The following is a 22,449-nucleotide window of genomic DNA, read 5'->3' as shown; positions in this document are numbered from 1 at the left end:
GTGAGTACTATGCTTGCATTTCAGTGGGATTCAAGAAAGACAAAGCAAAGAAAGCTGCCAGTGAGTGAAAATATTATTATTATTATTAGTAGTAGTAGTAGTATTAATAATAATAATAATAATAATAATAATAATAATAATAATAATATTAATACTTATATAGTGAGTATCAGGTCAGAGAATCATTTTAATGACTTTTTTTTGCAACAGAATTGGAACAAATGGAACCAAATTACACTGAAAAGAGGTATCTTTACATTTACATTGTAATTCTAGTCATTCTAATTACTTTTTGTCTGAGTTTCTAAACTTGTTCTCTGTGATATCTTTAGTAATGTGTGCCCAAAAACTGTACAAAAAAAGGTGGGAGAAATTGACCCCAAGTTCTGGGAGATTTTGCTTAGTGCTGATAAGAAAGATTATGAGCGCATTGTGATGAATATAGAGTAACTGATTTCCAGTGGATGCTGAAGAAACTAAATGAAATAAAAAGAGAAAGAGAAGAGAAGCAAGCTGAGGTATTTCAGAGATCTACCAGATGATGAGCTCAATTCAGTTTTAAAACTGTACTGTATCGTAATGAAGGATCATTGCTATTCTCCTCTCTCCAGTTTATCAAAAGCATTTCCAACCTGAAGCACATTGAAGTGAAACCCAATGGCACAGCATTATTTGAAGTTGATTTGGACCTTGTAGACCCAAGTAGAAGGATATTCATCTACAAGGTAATATGTCTGAGAAGTACTACCCATCTTAATTGGTACATTCATCATGAATTCAAAGTGGCATGCACTGAGGCATTTTTGTTTGAAACTTTGACTCAATGCCTAGGATGGAGAAATGATTGAGTACTCCAAAGACATGGAGATGAAACACAGTTAGATGGTGAGAATGTGATGACGTTCTCCATTGACTTTAAGAGTAAGTGAACAATTTAAATAAGCTCTATGTGATGTTCATTATAGATGATTATCCTATTAATACATTTCTCTTAGTTCCAAAGGTGTACTTCCTGGTAAAGATCCAGGAGGTTGTAGCTATGGAGAGAGAAGATGCAATGTTTGAGTGTGTTCTAATCCCTTCTCAAAAATCCTGTGGGTGGGAAGAATATATGTCTGGAACAGGGAGAAAAATATTACATAACAGTTTCTGAAGACAAGCTGATTCACCGACTGGTGGTGAAAGACTGTATGCTGGTGGATAAAGGCATATATGCTGCTGTGGCAGATATTAAGTCCTGTAATGCCTGGCTGATAGTGGAGGGTAAGCTCATTCTCTCTAGTATAGGTGATAGATAAAGAACATAATCTATAAATTATGTATAATAATCTCCTATATCTATCTTTCATGTTACTTGTATATCTCCTAATATATTTTCCATGTTACTTGTCATTTCTGTTTCATGATGAAGCTGATAATGATTCAAACCTACATGGCAAAAAGAAAGAGCGAAAAACAACGCAGGAGGGAGGATCAGGTCTTGATCTGACAAAAATTGCAGCAGAGCAGCAAACCAAGCTGCAGAAAGACAAAGAAGAGATGATATCAGCCATCAAAACAGTTATGCCAGAGAAAGAAGCAGCAGCTGCAGGAGATAGCAACACTTCTACATCTGCATCAGGATCTGGCATTGGTTCTGTGTCTGAGGGTGGTTCTGCTTTTGAGTCTAGTGCTGGTTCTGAACCTGGATTAGGACCTGGTGCTAGCCCTAGGTAGGTAAGGATGGACAGCTCCTTAATATCTTTAGTCATAGAAATAAGAAATAATTATTTATAATCTTTCAATCTTTTGTGTTTCATTTCTACTATATCTACATATTATGATTAGAGGTATAAATATCCTTGTAAATATCTATGTAAAATAAAATAATACTATGCGATTTGTATTGTGTAAAATAATAATAAGAATAATTTCTAATCTGTCACTTCTTAAGAAAGGGAGTTACTGCTGTGAAATCTTTGAAATGTTACACTGTAAAAAATAAATAAATAAATAAATAATTCAAAAAGCTTTTTTTTTTTAAGAAATAAAGGCATTGAAATTGAATAGATGTCTACATTACATAGGTCTTACATAATTATGCAATTAGGCATGAATCTAAAATGGTGATTTGCAGGCCCAAGTAAGATGTCCAGTGCAAAACTAAAGCCTCAGATTAATGACAAAGGCAGAAAATGCCTTGACTTTTGTGTCAACAGATACAATGTAGTTTGTCATTTATATATTTTAACCAGAGGGTGGCACTCTAAGAACTTACTAGACTAGGGATTTAACCAATCAGAGCTGGGGTCGTAAGTTTACATACAACTTGCAGAATCTGCGAAATGTTAATATTTTTTTTTTTTAATAAGAGGAATCATAAAAATTGAATTTTGTTTTTTATTTAGTACAGTCCTGAATAAGCTGTTTCACATAACAGATATTTACATGCACTCCTGGAGGGAAGAAAATAAATGGGCCAAGCCCAAAATGGCAAAATATTAATGCTTTTAATGGTCTTAACAACAAATAATTGGTCAGGAAATCAGCAAGAATTCAAGAAATATATAAAGGAAGTCAGTATGGTATCACTTTTCCCTTTGATTTCTTTAAATGTTTAAGCCTTGTGGCCCTTGATGGGCTGCATCAGGTGTGGCAGATAACCAAATAATGACTAACCTTTTAAGAAAAATAAAAAGGTCAATATCCCAGAAGATATTTTTGGGAAATTTTGTACACCCAGACATGTTAGTTTGAATTTTAACATTTTAACATCAAACATTTTAATCACGATTTTACTTTTGCGTACAAGAAGACGATATAAGTTTATTTCTCTGTTTCTAGCTTTTCCCCAAACAAACACTTCACTGCAGCAAAAGTAAATGAGCAAATGGTGGCACAGGAGTTCTCAGGAGTGCATTTGTTTAATTCTTGCTGATTTTCTGACCAAAGATTTGTTCATAAAACCATTAAAAACTTAATAATTTGCCATTTTGGGCTTAGCCTATTTTTTTTTTTTTTGCCCAGGAGTGTATAGTCCACAAGACACAATAATAACTGACTTTACACAAATGAAGTTTACATATGCTTGATTCTCAATACTGTGTGTTGATCAGCGACTGTTTTTATGTTTTGTGATTGTTGTTCATGAGTCACCGACCATCTTGTTCAAAAATTTACATCCCCCTGGCTGTTAATGTATCGTGCTGCCTTCTTGAGCATCAGTGGATGTTTGCACCTTTTGTAATAGTAGTGTATGAGTCCCTCAATTGTCCTCAGTGTGAAAAGATGGATCTTAACATCATATAGCCAGTGCTGGAAAGGGGTCAAATATGCAGAAGTTGCTGGAAAAGCAGAGAATGTACAGGACCTGGAGGATTTTTCTGAAGAACAGAGGGCAGTTTAACTGCTCAGGACAAACTGCTCAGGACTCATGAACAACTGTCTCAAAACATAAAAATAGTCATTGATCATTCAGGTAACAACACATGGTATTAAGAATCAAGCGTATGTAAACTTTTGAACTGGTTCATTTGTGTAGATTCAGTTATTATTGTGTCTTGTGGCTATAAGTAAACATCTGTTATGTGAAACAGCTTATTCAGGCAGTACTAAACAAAAAACAAAATGCAATTTTTATGATCCCTCTTCTTCTTCTTATTTTTTAATTATTAACATTTTGCAGATTCTGCAAAGCGTATGTAAACTTATGTTGAAACAACTGAGTTTCTAAACACACATGGTCTATGTGGTGGAACCTGGGTGATGATCTAGGTTACAGTTACCCCATGGTCTTTTTGTCTGCTGCCTGGCCTCAGCTCTGGACTGTCACAGATTATCTAGACTAGACTATCTAGACTATGTTATGACTATGTTAAAGAAATAAGCGCAGCACCTTTGGAGGGATACCATCCCACCATAAAAACCAGCCCAATTATCTATAAAGCTCACCAGACAAATACTACAATCCAGAGTGCTGAATGCAGCATTGTGGCACACAATGGCAATATTTAGTCATTTTACTACTAGATTGGAAACATTCCAATCTACAGAAGTTGATTCCTCTGTAGGGTAGCTGATCAACATCTCACTTATAGTGGTGGAACACCTAGGCTGGGTGGAGTTATTTTCCACCAACCTGGGTTACCCATGGAACCAAATATGGTTAGCACAATTCACTCAGCTAGATGTGTGCAAATAAACAGCAGAATTGCATCTGAATCTGCCCTATTTGCCTTTCTTTGGGCCAGCCACTAGAGAAGCCCTGATGAATGAAATCAGCACATGATAATCACCATCCACACGGCGCAATAAACTTAATACTTAACATAATACTTACCACCGGACCACCAAGATTTCTTGTTATTCAGAACCGTTGTCAACCTGGGAAAAGGAAGCATGGCCATAAGAATGTGGTATTTATTGTAAATATTGTGTCATATTTCACTTTGTGACTTTGATAGAAGGTGATTCTTATCAACCCTTGTGGTTATCCGTTGTTCATGGAACCACAGTTACATACAATATATGGCTAAAAGTATATGGACACCTGAAAAATACACCCATATGTGCTTGTTGAACAACCCATTCCAGATTTTCCATTAGGCTTTCCATTAGATTCTGGATCATGGCTGTAGAGATTTGCACATTCAGCCACATGAGTATTAGTGAGGTCTGATGTGCAGTCCATGTACCAGTTCATCCCAAAGGTATTCAGTGGAGTTGAGGTCAGGGCTCTGTGCAGGCCACTTGAGTTCTTCATCACCAACTTCAGCGAACCATGTGTATATGGACCTCACTTTGTGCACAGGGGCATCGTTGTGCCTGGAACATGTTTGGGACCCTTAGTTCGAGTGAAATCAAATCTTAATGCTACAACATACAGTACAAAGACATTCTATACTATAATTGTGTGCTTCCAATTTTGTGGCAAAAGTTTCAGGAAGACCCACATATGGATGTTATGGTCAGGTGTCCTATATGGTCAAAAGTGTACATACTAGCATTACCAAATGAAAAGTCTTGTTTTGTTAAAGTCAAAAGGGAGGTTTTTTTTCCTCTGGGTGTTGAAGCTATTTGTCTGTCACAAACTACAAAGAAAATGAAATCACTAGTCCCAGTACCCAGTAGATTTGTCCATTTAGTATTACATTATTAAGATAATTAATTAACTTATAGTAATGGTTTGTGACTGACTGTGGGTAAGGAGCGCCTGTGGAGGAAGCAAGATCAGGCTTGGTGAAATCTGGAGAAAATGCAAACCTTACTTCTGCAACCAGGAATGCAAATTCAGTCTCCAGCAAAGGAAGCTGTCAAAATGGTCAGTGTTGTACAGGTGACATAATTAACCAACATTACCTATATAACTAAAATGAAATATAGATGACAAAATGTAATATTAGTAAGATCATTTATGACTAATATTTAACACTAATATTTAACTGGCTATTGTTTTCCATGACCAATTTTTGCACACAGTCTAAGAAATTAAAAAAGGAAGGAATATCAATTGTAAGAAATTAACAAAACCTTTTTAACTGTATTCACAACATAATCTTTTCTGCAAGTATGCTGAGTTAAAGCACAGGACCAAAATTCAACACATGCATGAAAATTGTTGTATTGCTGTATTAACAAAAATTGTCAAGACAGAATGCATTTGTCAAAACACATGTTCAGGAAATAATGCAGTTATTTTTATGCAATATATTTTTATGTTATCATAATATTTTTAATACATTAGTTTCAAAATAATAGACACTACCCAAAAAAATTATTTGATGAAATCTACATGTACTCGATCACATATTTATACCCAGGACATAAGGTTAGACAGGTTAGACTTTTTTTTTTAATCAAGAGTTATGTCAAGAATTTTGCCAAATATTTTTTAGGGAAAATATTATTATTTTAAAAAGAAGTTCTTGTGAATGATTTTTGTTATAGGATAGGATGTAAGATGCTTCTTCATTTTTTTTCCCCCTGAATGGTGCCAATAATTCTGGAGCTTACTGTAAACTTTTTTGTACATTTTTAATCTTATTCTCAATCTTCTGAAATATGTTTTTTTTTTCCCATATTAGCTTCCTTTGGAAGTGGAAGTAAAGATGCAGGCACTCCTAAAATGACTAACCAAAGTTGCAAGAAAACCAGCTCAGACAAGCAGAAGTTTGCAGCAAATATCTGCAGCAGCCAAGCCACACTTACAGTTGGAGGTATCCAAGTCTATTTATTATGTTCTTCTTTCTATCTTAAGAAAAACTGCTGCATCGTTGTTACGTTCTGGGGTATGTCTGTGTGTTTTTTGTGTTTTGTTCTCTCCCCTTTACCTCTCGCCCTCCCTCTCTTTCTCTCTCTCTGCAGCAGTTGCCCCATTGGATAACTCTCCTGTCTGTTTCGATTATCCCCGCTGATGTCATCGGCCGTGACTACCAATCAACATCTGACCCCGCCTATTTAAAACCTGCAGCCACTCATTCATGGAGAAGTCGTTGTTGTCCTGGTCGTTTAAACTAAAACCCTGTTGTACCTCTGTTTGTTCTGTGTTGAGTTACGCCGTCTTACTGTGTTTGTCCTTGTATGTCAATTGTTCCATGTTTCCCCGCTTTGTTCTAGTCACTTGTTTGTATGGTTAAGTTGTTGTTCGTTACCCTAGTTGTGACTCTGTTAGTGTTGGGGAAAAGGGGACAGGTAAGTACGTCACGTGACATACATGGTGCAGCACGCAGGAGGTCCGTTTTATTTGTATTAGACACACTAGGTTAGGAGCGAGCACCCCCCTCTGTACTTTTGGTTTGGCTAGTTAGAATAGGTAGTTAGAGCTATCTTTTGTTGTAGTTAGGTTAGAGGGTTTAAAATAGGTAGACTTGTTTTGTTTTGTTCATTTCTTTGCTTTGGTGCCGCTCGCGTCCCTTTTTCCCCTTTGGTGTCCTGTTCAGTGTTATTGTAAATAGTTTGTAAATATTACCACTCTCACCCGGCACTACACACTTTACCACTTGTATACAGATAAATAATTCACTTGGATTGTCTTGCACTACTGGTTACTGCTCCTTGATTACCCACACACCACTCATATTTTTAATAATCAAATAAGTGTTATTCCCCACATACCCCTACACTAATTGGGGTTGTAACAATCGTGATTATCTTTTATGACTTGTAGATACAAAATGTTTCATATCATTTCATATGACATTAGAAAAAAATGAAAAATAACAAGCCAAGCTCTGAGCTGGTATTTTCTATGAATGTTTCAGATGCTCCTGAATTTGACCGTGATGAACTGCATAAGCTCTCCAAACCTGTGATGGTTAAAGCAGGCCAAAATGCAACACTGAAGATGGTTTAAGGGTGGTTCTGAGCTGATGGATGATGGTGGAGTGAAAGTGGTAAAGGAACCAAACCACAGCCGCTTTCAAATTAAAGACTGTCTGCATTTAGACGCTGGAGAAATTAAGATCCAGCTTAAAAACCTTTCGGGAACTGATGAGGCCTTAGCCAGGTTGATTGTGCTTGGTAAGGCAAATTTTCAAGATATGTGCTGCATTCTTATGAGAACTCTTATGTTGATATAATTTCTTGAGCTTTTATACTGCCACCTAGTGGTTGTTTTGTTACAGTTCCGTTCAAGCAGGAAGTCGTCTAGAGCACACAGCTTCATTCTGGTGCATCTTATGTTTTCTTTACACTATTCTTGAGACACTATTTGTCTGTGAGTATATAAAGTTGATTATTTGACACATTAAGGATGCCTTTGTATACTAAAGCTTGAGAATTAATCATTTAAGAGTATTGTTATGTGAATAAGAGATGTCTAATTAACCTACCTGCAATTAGGTCACGTATTGTAAGAAACTTGTACAGATAAATATTAATGTGTGTTTTGTCTGTTCCGTACTACAATTTTACAACATCAGAAAATGGGAAACATTGAACTTCCTTTAAATTAAAATCAAGAAAAGTTGTGCCTTGGAGTCCCATTTATTGGAGTCCCATTTCACGTTAGCTGTCTGTCTAGCTGTGCAAAATATCACATAGTGAGGACAGTACAGTAAAAAGACAACAGAACAACAGGATTAAGCACAAGAAAACTCTGCGCACCAGCTATGAGTCTACGTTCAGGGAAACAGTATCAATTAGTAGGCACTCAAAAAAAAAAAAATGCTGCAGTGCAACAAGAAGATGAACCTTTGGATGAAACTTCCAAGCAACCAGAAAAAGCGATGTCTTCAAGAAGTGATGATAAGTCAATTTGGTCAAAATCATCAAAATTCTCAAAAAGCAGCAGAAGGTCATCTATAGGCTCTGAGTGAGTATTCAGAAATGCCCAAAGTAGATATTCAGTACAATTGGCAACCTTCTGGCAGCCAGTTTCCACCAGTAGATCAACCATACTTCCAAAAATGGTCGCAATACCCGGTAAAAACAGAAAAAGAGCTCCCACCAGACCTGTCAACTGGGTCTGACCTCATAAGATATCTGATTCGTAAAGAAATGGTCAGTTCCAGTCTGCTGAAGTTTGATGACCACCCTGAAAATTACTGGTCATGGAAAGCATCTTTTAAGACTGCTACCAAGGATCTTAACTTGACAGCCCAGGAGGAACTTGATTTGATGGAATGGTTAGGACCTGAGTCATCAGAACAGGCAAAAAGAATTCGCTCTGTTCATATTCTTCACCCTGAATCAGGTATTCACATGTTGTGGAAAAGACTTGAGGAAAGTTATGGAGCACCGGAGATTGTGGAGCATGCATTGTTGAAAAAAGTAGAGGATTTCCCATGGCTAACCAACAAAGACAGTCACAAACTCAGAGTTGGGGGATATCTTACTGGAACTGGAATGTGCAAAGGTAGAAGAGAGCCTACCTGGACTTGCATATTTGGACACAGCTCGTGGACTGAAACCCATAGTGAAAAAACTGCCATACAGCCTGCAGGAGAAGTGGGTAACTGAAGGATTCAGATATAAGGAAGAGTACAAGGTACCATTCCCTCGATTTGTAATCTTCTCTAGATTTGTAAGACATCATGTAAAAATCAGAAATGATCCTAGTTTTTTCCTTTCCACACCCACAAGTCCATTCTCCAAGACAGAAAAGGTTGTGAGACAGAAAATCCCAGTGCATGTGCATAAAACAGAAGTTCCAAACGAACTTACAGTTCAACAGACACCCACTGCAGAGAAAAGAGCTGAGAACCCAGAGCAACAGTGTCCGATACACAAAAAACCTCATCCGCTAAAGAAATGCAGGAGTTTTAGATTCAAGTCTTTGGATGACAGAAAAGCCTTTCTTAAGGAGAATAAAATCTGCTTCATGTGTTGTGGATCGACTCATGTGGCCAAAGATTGCAAAATGACCATTAAGTGTATGGAATGTAAAAGTGAAAAGCACATTTCAGCCATGCATCCAGGTCCTCCTCCCTCAACACCAACAGCAGTTGCAGCAGAGAAAGAGGATGAAGAAGAAACAAATGAGGACACCTCCCTTTCAGCTACGTCAAAATGTACAGAAATCTGTGGTAAGGCGGACCCACACAGTCCGCGTTCATGCTCCAAGATCTGTTTGGTTAGAGTTTATCCAGCTGGTAAGAGGGAAGAAGCAGTAACAATGTATGCAGTGCTTGATGAACAAAGCAACTGTTTTCTGACATCTTTTGGAATTAGAACAAATTCTAGCCTGTACACACTGAAAACCTGCTCAGAGGTCACTGAGACATCAGGTAGAAGAGCTACCAACTACATAATTGAGCCTATCAATGGGAAGTTCCAACTAAAGCTCCCTACTCTAATAGAATGTGATATGATACCGGATGATAGGTCGGAGATTCCTTCTCCTGAGGTTGCGCTGCACCATCCTCACTTGCGGTCAGTGGCAGGTAAGATTCCAGATGTGGATCCCAGTGCTGCTATTTTGCTGCTGTTAGGACGAGATATACTGAGAGTACACAAGGTACGTGAACAAATAAATGGACCCCACAGCACTCCATTTGCTCAATGACTCAACTTAGGTTGGGTAAATGTGGGTGAAGTCTGTTTAGGAACAGTTCACAAACCACCAGTCGTGACTATCTTTAGGACAAATGTACTTCTGAATCGTCGTGCATCCATCCTTACTCCTTGCCCCAATAACATCCAAGCAAAAGAGAATTTCAGCTCCACACCACTACAACAGTGTCCATGTCCTTTACCCTGCATGGAAGATACTAGCGTTTCTGCGAGCACAGAGAGTCTAGGTGGTGTAGTGTTTCAAAGATCCAAGGATGATGATAAACCAACACTGTCCATAGATGACCAACAATTCCTAGATATCATGCAACAATCTGTGTATCAAGATGAAGAGAATAGCTTGGTGGCACCTCTGCCATTTCGATTCCCGAGACGTCACCTACCAAGTAACAAAGAACAAGCACGCAATCGTTTCCACTCTCTTCAGAAAACATTATGAAAGAAACCAGACGTGAAACGACACTTTACTGAGTTCATGCAAAAGATACTGGACAATGATCATGCAGAAATTGCTCCACCCTTGGAGAAGAGCAAAGAACACTCCCATCTCCCAACATTCGGAGTGGATCACACTCTGTTGAATAACACTCTGTTGGGGGTCCTTTTGCGCTTTAGGAGAGAGCCCATAGCGTTCTCAGCAGATGTGCAACAAATGTTCTATAGTTTTGTTGTTCAGGAAGAACAGCGAGATTATCTTAGGTTCTTGTGGTATGATGACAACGACATGGAAAAGGATGTGATAGACTACAGGATGAAGAAGCATGTCTTTGGTAACAGCCCATCACCTGCTGTAGCCATCTACTGCATGAGGAAAGTAGCTCAAGAGGGTGAGGAAGAACATGGTGCTGATGCTACAAGGTTAGTGGAGAGACAATTTTATGTTGATGACTGTCTTGCCTCAGTAGCTAACCCTGAAAAGGCAATTGATATTCTGACGAGGACCAGAGAAATGCTCGCTGAATGCAATGTGTTGCTAAATAAAGTGTCCTCTAACAACAAGCAAGTGATAAGCATTTCTAGTGGAAGATCGTGCAAAGAGTATAAAAGATCTTGACCTCAAGGCTGATGCCCTTCCAGTCCAGCGAAGCTTAGGACTGTCATGGGATTTGGAAGCCGACAGCTTCAGATTCCAGATTTCTCACGAGGAAAAGCCCTACACAAGAAGAGGCATTCTCTCAACAGTGAACAGCATCTATGACCTTTTGGGTTTTGTGGCACCCATAACTATGCATGGCAAATCTATCGTCAGGGAACTTACGCTAGAACAGCATGACTGGGACACACCACTGCAATCTGAAAAACAGTCCGAATGGAACAAGTGGAAAGAATCGCTAGATGCTCTTGAACACATCAAAATTCAAAGGTGTTACAGTCCAGCTTCACTAACCTCAACAAAGAGAAAGGAGCTTTGTATCTTTTTAGATGCCTCCACAATAGCGATCGGAGCTGTTGCCTACCTGAGAGCCATCGACTCTGAAGGGGAATGCCACCTTGGAATTATCATGGGAAAATCCAAGCTGGCACCAAGACCTGCACATACGATTCCACGGCTAGAACTGTGCGCAGCTGTGTTAGCTGTTGAACTGTACGATCTACTCAGAGATGAGATGGACATTGCTTGGGATGCAGTCAAATTCTTCACAGACAGCAAGATAGTGCTGGGGTATATACACAACACGACCAGGAGGTTCTATGTGTATGTATCCAACCGTGTCTCTCGAATCAGAAAATCTACACACCCTGATCAACGGTTGTACATATCCACTGAGAAAAACTCTGCAGATCATGCCACAAGACCGGTGCCAGCAATTCTACTGCCACACACATGTCCAAGCTGAAGAGTACTCTGAAGAAACTGCGTTCTCCCTTGTAAACCCTGAAACCGATGAGGAGATCAGTCCTGATGCTGTGGCCTTGTTAACCAACATTTCAAAGACACAGTTGGGTAGCCAGTATTTCATGCACTTTTCTAGTTGGAAGACTCTCGTTGAAGAACCAAGAACCACCATTCGCTAACGCTGGACTGGACACTTTTGGTCCTTGGACAATTCACACGACGAACAAGAGGAAGAAATGCAGAAATCAAATGATGGGCTGTAATCTTTGTGTATGTCTACCAGAGCCGTGCACATAGAGCTCATTGAATCCATGACTGCATCCAGCTTCATCAACGCATTAAGGAGATTCTTCTCTATCCGGGGCCCAGCCAAACTTCTACGCTCTGACAGAGGAACTAATTTTGTAGGTGCAAGAAAGGAATTGAACATAGACACCAACGATCAAGCACTTCAGAATTACCTGAAGGAGAAGGGATGCACATGGCTGTTTAATCCACCACATTAATCAGACATGAGGGGCTCCTGTGAAAGACTAATTGGAGTAAGCAGGCGAATTCTGGATGCAGTGTTGTTGAGGACTGGGCCCAGTCGTCTCACTCATGAAGTCTTGAGCACCGTGATGGCGGAGGTCATAGCTATTATAAATGCACGACCTTTGCTTCCAGTGTCTACTGACCCTGAAAACCCAACAGTGCTCACCCCAGCAATGCTTCTGACTCAAAATATGAATGCCTTATCAGCCCCTACTGGGAACTTTGATACTTCTTGTCTATATCAGAAACAATGGAAGCAAGTCCAATGTTTAGCAGATGCTTTCTGGAAACGATGGCTGGGAGAGTATTTGTCCTCCTTACAAAGCCACAGAAAGTGGACAGAAGACAGGCCAAACATCAATGTTGGGGATATTGTATTGCTGAAAGACAGTCAGGCACACAAATGAATGGCCCATGGGACTGGCTGTTAATACATTCCCAAGCCAAGATGGAAAAGTACGCAAAGTGGAAGTGAGAGTTGCAAAACAAGGAACTGTCAAAACTTTCTTGAGGCCAGTCACAGAATGCATTATTCTTATATCTGACAAAAAGACTACTTAAAGACTGAACTAGTAATTTGAATCAATAGTGCCACAAAGTAATGTGGCAGGTGGGGAGTGTGCTGCATTCTTATGAGAACTCTTATGTTGATATAATTTCTTGAGCTTTTATACTGCCACCTAGTGGTTGTTTTGTTTCAGTTCCGTTCAAGCAGGAAGTCGTCTAGAGCACACAGCTTCATTCTGGTGCATCTTATGTTTTCTTTACACTATTCTTGAGACACTATTTGTCTGTGAGTATATAAAGTTGATTATTTGACACATTAAGGATGCCTTTGTATACTAAAGCTTGAGAATTAATCATTTAAGAGTATTATGTGAATAAGAGATGTCTAATTAACCTACCTGCAATTAGGTCACGTACTGTAAGAAACTTGTACAGATAAATATTAATGTGTGTTTTGTCTGTTCCGTACTACAATTTTACAACATCAGAAAATGGGAAACATTGAACTTCCTTTAAATTAAAATCAAGAAAAGTTATGCCTTGGTACATTTATTGGAGTCCCATTTCACATTAGCTGGCTGTCTAGCTGTGCAAAGTATCGCATAGTGAGGACAGTACAATATATAATATTTGATTTTTCTTATTCTATGTAAGCATTGTGGACAAGCCAGATATGCATAGTAGAAAATAATAATCTAATCTGTGAAAAAAACATGAGTAAACAAATAATAATGTAATACCTGCTACTGTGTTGCAGTATTCCCTGACCCTCCAGCGCCTCCTAAAATTGTCAGTGCTTTCAATAATTGCATTAATCTGGAATGGGCTCCTCCAAAGAAGGATGGAGGAACCAAAATCCTGGGCTACCACCTAGAGAAATGAAAGACACAAACCAGTGAGTGGCTTTAAACTCAGCCATTAATGAACCCATTGAAGGTATATAGCAGTTTTATCTTTGAGATTTTATCTTTAATTTTCAGATCACTCAAATCATTTCACGCATTTCGTGATTTCAGGATACCAACACATGCTTTAACTGAGATAATCAATGAATTTGATATGAATGAAAATAGTCAAACATCTCTGCCCTTTTTCAGCATTGAAATATTCTATGAAGAATGTGTCTGAAGGATCGGAGTATGAGTTTAGAGTGTCAGCCATTAATGCATCAGGAGCTGGAGTGCCCAGTCACCCCTCTTTGATGGTCTGTGCTAAAACTCCTAACAGTAAGTGGTGGGCACATTAGGCAATATCATAAATGTCAATTACTAATTTTAAAGTTTTATAAATATTTTTAATATATTATACTGTCTTTCTGTCTGATCTTCAGTGAAACCTTATTTCAAGGACCGTGCAGATTTCATGGCTGTGAGAGCAGGAAACACTGTCAGAATTGTAGTAAATTATGAGGTAAGTAGTTTATAGATTACCTCTGCTCGTATTCAGTAACTTATTTCTGCATATAACTGCTTTTTACAAAATACTTTTCCAAGGCATCCCCACTGCCAGAAATCAGGTGGTCAAAGAATAATGAACTTGTGTCTCCATGGTTCAAAATTGTCAGCACTCACCATGCCCAGCTCAAAGCACTCAGACTCAGGCGTGTACACCATCATGGCTAAAAACTCTAGTGGGAAGACTAGTTTTGAAATAGACCTCAGAGTAACAGGTAACATTTGCCTCTACCTCACTCTTATATTTCTCACACCAATCATATTATGTTTGCACTTTTCTCCAAGCTGCAGTGGAGAACTGCATGGTCTAATTTTACTAATAGTTCGATCTTGCATACAGCTGTCATGTCGTCATTGATTTTGCATGATGAATGGGATATTCAGATCATGTGAAGGCCATTTCATTAACCAGTGTATGCATAAAGAGCATATGTGTAAAGAGTATGCAGCTAATTTATTCTGATGTGATACGTTATTTTAATCAATTATACTTGAAGGTCAAATGGTTCCCTGCCAATCTTCCTGATATCACAGCACTCTTTTTTTTTCCACCAGATGAATCCAAGAAACCAGGCACAGTGCCGTTTGAGCAGCAGGTCCATGGTAAAGTGATCATGACATGGGTTCCATCACCAGACCAGAAACTGGATGATTGGCTACACTACACTGTAGCGGAACATGACACCAAGACTTGCATATGGCACACAATAGCTAATCGCCTCTTCTGTACAACCTACACTGCCAGTGTCCAGACTGGATATGAGTATCATTTCAGAATCTATGCTAAATATGACATGGGACTGTCTGAGCCTTCAGAATCATCAACATGAGGTGTTCACAGCATAAAAAGTAAGAAGATTCTATTCAGAGGATGTGTGTGCACTGAATATTACTAAACATTATGTTCAAAGTGGTCTTTTTTTAATCTTACACAGTATTGTTAGAGTTGTTAGAGATTCAACCATATATAAATGTGTCCCAATCAATTCCAACCACTAATGTCAAACTTTTCCAATTAATTATCAATATACCAGTCTGGTAATGCTACTAACAACTGGCCTCATTTATCAATCAAAGTTGTGTGTAAACATTTGTGTAAGCCAAACAGAACTAAAAAATTTGTGCCAGATTTATAAAAGTTTGAGAAACAATGATTTTCTTCAAAGTCCTGTTCGTATATTGATCACCTGTAAGTGCAAAGCATATTCCCAACACAGCTCATTTGCATATGGTCACACCCACAAAACTCCATAAAAAGTAAAGTGAAACAGAGGGCTGGAAACATAAAATGACTACTAAATGATGAAAGAAAAGGCAGAAAGACAGAAGTTGTAGTTATCTTGACTCACTTCTATGTCAATAAAAAAATATCTATTTGTTAATTGTTTTAAGTGTCGCAGCTAATGTGCTGGATCGGGAATGGAACTGATTTTTAAACCAGCTTTCATCCTTTACCAAAAAAAAAAAAACATACCAATCTTTAAACATCCTTTCCACGTGACCTGCTCTAAATCTTCCTTCAGCTGAGGCATTTGTCTAGGGCTTATGGCTATGTACAGACAGACCAGCCTGTCATTTGTTTATACAGCAACATCTCTTGTCATAATTGAATGAATAGTTTTATTTGTGCCAATTTATGGCTTTGCTGTTCTTTATTTTTCATATTCTTTCATTAATGCCAATAATATAAAAATGGCATTCTCAATGGTAGTCCCTGACCTCTGAACGGAATGTAAATGTAAATAAATAAGCAATTTAAACTTGACAGTATAATCTACATATACAAGTTCAGTAATCCATGCAAATTAGCTGATTTGAAGTCGATAAATCAAGGTTTACATTAGTTAGTCTTCTTATGTGTAAATTTCCACACACTCAGTAGCACAAGTTTGATACGAACATTTTTCTGAATATACAGGATTTTCATGAATACCATATTTTTTTGTAAATTGATCTGTTTGTATCCAGCTTCATAAATGAGGCCCAATATCTGTAGAGCAAAACTTTGGTGGCAGTACCAATACTGGTATTAATAACACTTAAATTTATTTTTCACAGTTAAATAACTATTCAATCTTTATTGTTTGTCTAGCTTCACTATTTAGAACTCTGCCAGCCATGATCACTTTTGAGAGGCCACCCTCTATTTTGGTTCCGCTGAAAGTCCACACTTCACCAAAGAGCTACCAGTGCTATATGACCTGTGCTGTTCAAAGCTGCCCCACACCCATGTTTCTTGGTACCCGAATGGCATCTGCATCAACTCTAATAAACGTTACTACATGGTGTGTGCTCCATGTACATCCTCAGAGTGGAGCTCAAAGATGCTGGTGAATATAAATTGGTTGCAGTCGACTCATTTGGAAAACAGAGTGCTCCACCAACTTAAAGTTAAAGGTATTATTATTATTATTATTATTATTATTATTATTCAGTGATTCAGCAGAAGTACTGTTTGTTTTTGTGTCTTTCAGATTGAACTCTGGCTGATCTGGGGGGAACTTCTGTGTGTTAATAATGGGATCCTACACTGTGGATGCTTGGAAGAAAAATATAACTGACTTACCTTTATGCAAGTAACTAAAGAGGAGCTAGATTTTCTGCAGATATCTCACAGGATGCTTATATAATATGCTTGCTGTAAAAATTTACTCACTATAACTATGAGTTTAGAAACTATATAAAGCTGTTTCTCCACTCCAGCGTTGTTTCTTTAAACTTACTACATGTAAGGCAATCAATGGCATGTAAAAATGGGTTACATTTATATTCACCACAGTAAAATTCCCATCATGCACATGTGTATTGTGTCAAACCTTTCAAGCCTCTTGAAGCAAAGAACTTTAATTCTGCGCTTTAAAAAAAAAAAAAACATAAAAGTCTCATGAGTTTTATCTGAAATACTAACATTTTTAAAGCTAATTATTAAGTAATTTTGTCCTACATTCACAGCCATAACTGCAAGATTCACATGCCTGAATATCAGTACCACATTTGACAGATAGGCTGCATGAGGTTTACTACTAGCAAATGGGGAGGCTGGTATTTCACCCAGAAGTGTCCATGGGGCACTCAGTGAAATATGGCTCTCAGATGAAGTTTCACATTACATGTTTATACACACAGTGTCTCTTGGAGTTCAGCTCTTATGTGTGGAGTTGTAGTGATTTATTATGAAATATAAGGGGGCTATCAGGGTCTTGTCATGCATTAGCTGTATACAGAACAAATAAAGATTAACGTACACATTACACACTGAGTTGCCAAGTCTCTTTCATTATACAGTGGATAACTTCAGCTGGATATTATGAACTTAAAGCTAAAACTCTACTGAAATCAACAATTACCCTGATGCTTATACTGAAGATCTTTCTAACACACTTAGCACTGCTTAAGTATAGCAATATAGTATGCAACTATAGAAGAGTAATGATTTCTCTTCTCACTATCTGGTGACCCAGAGAAGAGGATGGGTTCCCTTTTGAGTCTGGTTCCTCTCAAGATTTCTTCCCTATTAAAAACCTGGGGAGTTTTTTCCTTGCCAGAGTATGTTACGCAAACAGAAAATACCCAAAGAATAGTCTAGAATGTTACTGCTTTAACTTCACTAGGTGGCCCAACCCAAATCATGAAAAAAGACTCAGACCATTATTGCTCATCTATCACATTTTACAGTTGGCATCACAAACTGAACCAGGTAGCATTGTTCAAGCAGCCACTAAACCCAGACAGCCTTTGGATGGGCATCCATCATATTCGAGAAAATGCACTTGGATATGTTACTGCTACAATGGTCACTGAGTCCAACTGTGCTGAGTTTTACACCAGTGTAGCCAACATTTGGCTATGTACATGGTATCTTTAGGTCTTTTCCTGATACATGTAATTGTTATACATTTTGGTAGTGGTTAATTTTGCTTTGCACCAAGTAAAACTTGGTGATTTTAAAAGAGAATTTGCAAGCCTCTAAAGAATGATCTAGTAGAGAATAAGAGGGTGAATGGTGCACTCTCCTTTCAGGAAAAAAAAGAACTAAATGAATGAATTTTATTATAAAATAGGGGCCACATCAACTATGTGCTTTTTCTTTGTGTTCTTCATTTCTGACCACATGATTCTGTCCACGTAAGAGTAAACATGTCACGTGCCTGCAGCTTTTTCACTTGGTCCCATGGGATCCCAGTTGCAATGCACCTCTAGCACTACAAAAGAAATTGAGAGAGGAGTCAAGGAGACCTAGAATGTCATAAGGAGTTTTTACCCAGGGAAAAAGTACAAGCATGATGCAATGCGGCATGTGCAAAGCATAAAGAGCCTTTCACAGCAGTGCATTGATAATGAAAGAACATATTACAGAGCACCCCTATTACAGCTTCTCTTCAAATTAGGTTATAAGGAGCCAGAGTCAGTCAGACAGTAGACCTGCAGCAATATCTGTGTAGGGTTACAACAACATTAGTCCCTGCAATGAGACCAAGCTTTAAAACAGAGCATGAAAAGCGAAAATTCTGTAGGTTCAGGTGAGTTTCCCCTCTAATCCAAATGTTTGAACAGGAAAATGTATAGCTAAGCTCTAAAAAGTAAATGGAAGACAGTCCCTTAGAGACTGAGGTAGTGTTTTCCACAATTTTCAGGTACTAAGAATATAAAAGACTTATATAATAAGAATTAAAGACAATTTATTCTTCACACATTTATTCTTATACTAAGAATAAAAGACAGTCTTATAGTGCCTGGGGGTACAGGGGTTTGTACATAGGGTTAGAGGTGCTGAGAAAGGTAGAGTGGATCAATGCCCATGTAAAGCTTTACATGTTGTGAGCAGTTTTATATTTCGATCACCAACTGGGTTTACATATATTTGATGAGGTCTTGAAATAGCTTTTTGTGATTCACTTCTACCTAGATATTTATTCAACAGCCATGCATTATTGTCCTGCAGTGTTGACATTGGCATTTTTAGATATAGCTCATATAACAGAGAAGTGTCTCTTTATATGACTGAAAAGAAAACTGAGAAGATATTGCTGTTTTGTTGTCCCAATGAAAGTTTTTGCATTAGCCTTTGTTTAAGCTTTGGCTTTGTCACAAAGTGGTGTTTTAACCAAGCTATAAATGAGTAGTTACTTTTGGTCTTAGTATCAGTTCTACCAAACACGTATCCAGTGTCAGCAAGCATCCCATAGCACCACATTATGGCCATCTCAGTTAAGCAGCTAATAGTTACGTGTCAAGTGTACATTTTTATTGCATAGTTCAAAATATCTTCTTAATAAATGTCAGCCCAAGTGTCAATAAATCATCTTCCTCAGGGCTATAATTTTGCAAATACCACATGCAAAACAGTAGCCCAAAATTCCATTCTAAACATGATTTAAAACATACAATCATGGGCCACTTTAATAGGAACACCTGTACACTTGCTTAGTCATGCAATTATTCAATCAGCCAATCATGTGGCAGCAGAATGTGTGAAAATCTCAGGAGCTCAGCAGTTTCTGAAATATTCAAACTATCCTGTACCAACAAATATACCACTGTCAAAGTCACTGAGATCACATTTCCCCATTGTGATGTTTCATGTGAACATTAACTGAAGATCTTGACCAGTATCTGCATGAATTTATGGATTGCACTGCTGCCACATGATTTAGCTGCTTGGATAATTACATGAATGAGCTGATGTTGCTATGAAAGTAGCATGAGCAGGGACACAGAATTATTTTTTTTTTTCTTTGGGGATGCTGAAATTTTAAACAGCACACGTGTTGTTGTTTTTGTTGTTGTTTCAATTGCAGTTAAAGGAATCCTGAAAGTTGGGGGTGCTTCAACACCCTCAGCACCCTCACTTCCAGCATCCTTGGACAGGTGAGTATATATTATACGGCCAAAAGTGTGTGGACACCTGACCATCACACCTCTATGTGCTTCTTGAATATATTCCAAAACCATGGGTATTAATAGGGAGTTAGTCCCCTCTTTGCTGCTATAACAGACTCCACTTTTCAAGGAAGGCTTTCCATTAGATTTTGGAGCGTGGCTCTGGGGATTTGTCCCCGTTCAGCTACAAGAGCATTAGTGAGGTCAGACACTGATGTCAGGTGAGGAGGCCTGGCATGCAGTCAGTGTTCCAGTTCATCTCAATGGTGTTCAGTGGGGTTGAGGTCAGTGCAGGGCACTCGAATTCTTCCACTCCGAACTTGGCAATCCGTGGACTTCGCTTTGTGCACAAGGACATTGTCATGCTGGAACAGGTTTGGACATCTTACTTCCAGTTAAGGGAAACATTACAGTTAAAGCATACAAATACATTTTATGCAACTGTGTGCTTCCCACTTGGAAACAGTGTAGGTAGACCCACATATGGATGTAACGGCCAGGTGTCCACATACTTTTACATATAGTGTATATACACAACATAGTATACCAGCAATTATCCTTATTATTGCAGACCTCTACAGGCATTATAGAGATTAAAAGTGTGTTCTCTAGGGCGTAGGTTTTAAAAACTGTTTATGTATAACGTCCTTACCTGATTATAGTGCTGTGAAAATGCTTCTGTTCTGCAATGAGGAGACCATTTCAGAATTATCTCAATTGATGTTACTTATGAGGTCTGTATAATATTTAACATGAACACCAGAGCACTCATATCATCTGATATTTCCATTTTAAATCACATTTATGCATTTTTTGGCTATATGTTTTTTTCAAAATCATATTCATGAATTACTCTAAATAAAATCAATGTATGCATACAGCTATACATTAGGGATGATGAACATACTGAAACTGAATTGAACAATTTAGAAGTATGCATTTTACTAAAGAGTCTAGAATAGTGTATGAGTGTGAGCAGTTTATTAGTTATACTACAGTTGTCTGCAGTGGTCAGATGTCGAATAAACATAATACTTTACTCCACTGCCCAGTATTTCTTCTACTTATATTTCTTGTCCTGCCATGCTCAAAGGGGGTTTACACAAATAGGGCACAGAGGATGCTGAGGTTTTAAGAGAAAGCTGTCAGGGTAACACCTGTTGATGTGAAATACAACCCTGTTACAGGAGAAATGCCAAAAACAGCCCATAAGCATTACTTCACAAAGTGAGGTTTGCTATCATTTCAACATCCCATGCTTTGCTATCATTTCTATGCAGATTCCAGTTATTGTTTGTGTGTATTTTATATCACACACTCCCTGGGAGTGAGTGGAAAAATCCTTACACATAAAGGTGTTTGTTTCTGATATCTTTTAGTTGTCTAATAAACATGGACCACAATCGATCATATTACATGACGTTACTATGCTGTAAATGGGACGTCTTATCCAGTGCAATTGGAATCACAACAGTCAGAAACTGGATACAGCATGTGAATACATGACACAGAGATGAGGTTATAGACCTCATAATACTAACAGTAAGGACATGTGGAGCTTTTTATTGAGTTTAGTCTATGCTTCAGTTACTCTTAAATGTGAATGGATGGTAAACTCCTACACTACCAAGTTTGGACACGCCTGATCATATTTCTGCAATTTCTGCTTTTTTACTATTTCCACTATTTTAGAATAATAATGAAGACATTAACACTATGAAATAACACATATGGAATTATGCAGTGGCCAAGAAAATCAACATATTTCAAATACAAATCAAATCTACTTTATATTTTAAATTTTCAACGGGCTTCATGACGAAGTTTCACCCTGAAGGCTTTTCTGAACATTCCCAAATAAGCTTCTTCTACTAATTTCTAATAAAAATGAAAAAACTTGTTTTAAGCCAGAAGTACTTATCAAAAATATATTTTGATTCAGAAGTGTATTTTTGTATTTTTGATAGACTTCAAAGCACTATTGTAAGTCGCTCTGGATAAGGGCGTCTGCCAAATGCCATAAATGTAAATGTAAATGTAAGTGAATTTTTACACAGGTATTAACTTGACTGTTTACATTGGCTTTAAACCAAGTTTTAAAAGCCAACAATACAATGAAAAATGTATACGGAATCTAGTATGTCCAAATGTTTACCTGGTAGTGTATATAATTTTAACAGGACAGGATGTGACCATGTTGTCTTTAAAGTGGGAAAAACACAAAAATCATCTTATCATCTTGAATTT

The 22,449-nt window shown here is 37.9% G+C and overlaps 1 pseudogene; it reads left to right on the top strand.

Moving 5' to 3' along the window:
- Window positions 1–9: 9 nt before the first annotated feature.
- LOC113533062 (immunoglobulin-like and fibronectin type III domain-containing protein 1) lies at window positions 10–17,561 on the top strand (annotated as a pseudogene).
- The last annotated feature ends 4,888 nt before the right edge of the window (window positions 17,562–22,449 follow it).

The sequence above is a fragment of the Pangasianodon hypophthalmus genome, chromosome 2, assembly GCF_027358585.1.
Source record: "Pangasianodon hypophthalmus isolate fPanHyp1 chromosome 2, fPanHyp1.pri, whole genome shotgun sequence".
In the NCBI taxonomy this organism is placed as follows: Eukaryota; Metazoa; Chordata; class Actinopteri; order Siluriformes; family Pangasiidae; genus Pangasianodon; species Pangasianodon hypophthalmus.
This window is presented reverse-complemented; position numbering and strand designations above follow the sequence as displayed.